At 28.7% G+C, this 1,194-nt stretch overlaps 1 non-coding gene across 1 annotated transcript; it reads right to left on the bottom strand.

Moving 5' to 3' along the window:
• Positions 1–796: 796 nt before the first annotated feature.
• Positions 797–904, bottom strand: LOC138159241 (U6 spliceosomal RNA). The gene has a single exon (XR_011167843.1). It is a non-coding gene; the product is annotated as a U6 spliceosomal RNA (small nuclear RNA).
• Between the last annotated feature and the right edge of the window lie 290 nt (positions 905–1,194).

The raw sequence follows: 1,194 nt of genomic DNA, 5'->3' as shown, positions 1-1,194 counted from the left end.
TGAAATTTTTGTGATAAAATAATTTATTTTATATTGGATTTGAAGTAAGGAAGACAAGATAAAATGTGTTATATTACAACTCATAAATTTCAAATGCACAAGGTCAAAATGTATCATTACATTATGGACTTAAACTACTAATTTGTAAAAAATGTAAAGAAATCATTACCAGAATGTGACACAGATACACAATGTGGGTCCATACTATTGAAAAAATGGAACCCAAAGACTTGCTCGACAGGGTTGCCACAAGCCTTCAACTTATAGAAAGGATGCAGTATCTGTGAATAGGAGAGGAAGGCATGTGAATATTTTGTCAACAAGGACGAACATACAAGACTGACCTTGCTGAGCCATAGTCTTTTTCTTCCCTAAATTCTGTTTTGGCTTTAAAATTCAATCATATATAAAAGGATTCTGTTAAAGAGCTTTCTTTTCAGTATATGAGAATAATTTGTATAGTGTTAGTATTAATTGCTCTCTGAAAGTTTATTCTTTTTGGTTCTTCTCATTTAGAATTAGCTCTAATCTCTTTTCTCAAATTGGATTATTTAGGATTTCTAGTTGGTTTTCCATTCATTAAATTGTGAAGGTATTCTTACATTTATTTTGTGTTCTCAGTTTTGTTATGAGATAACTGTGTGTGATAAGTATTAATAATTTTTTTATATCTTCTGGTTTTATGATCATTTCACCTTCTCTATTTACTATTTTGTTGACTTGATTTTCTGTTTTCTTCTTTTGGGTGGGAAGAGGAGAAGTAAAGTCCCTAGCTTATTTCTTTTCTTTTAAAATAAAAAATATAGAATGCTTTGCTAATTTGAATGTCATCTGTATTCAGGGACCATGCTAAGCTTCTTGGTATTATTCCAATTTAAAATATTCATTGCTGAAATTAACACTGCTCTCTTCTTTTTAATCAGGTTGGCTAAAGGTTTTCTAATTTAGTTAGTCTTTTCAAAGAACTAGCTTTTAGTTTTATCATTTCTATAGTCTTCTATAGTCAAATTTATTTATTTCTCCTCTAATTTTCAGCATCTTTTTTAAAACCTATTTGGCTCTATTCATTGACTTTTTAATTTTTAAATGCTTATTTAGTTTATTAATCTTCTTTGTTAATGTGAGCTTTTAGGGATATAATTTTCCCCCTTAAGTTTTACCTGTATCCCAGAAATTTTAGTACATTTATCATTT

The sequence above is a fragment of the Petaurus breviceps genome, unplaced genomic scaffold (assembly GCF_028583685.1).
Source record: "Petaurus breviceps papuanus isolate PSGF00001 unplaced genomic scaffold, PetGlider_PUasm1.0 175, whole genome shotgun sequence".
NCBI classification, from domain to species: domain Eukaryota; kingdom Metazoa; phylum Chordata; class Mammalia; order Diprotodontia; family Petauridae; genus Petaurus; species Petaurus breviceps.
Note: the sequence above shows the minus strand (reverse complement) of the source record. Positions and strands in the feature narration are given on the sequence as shown.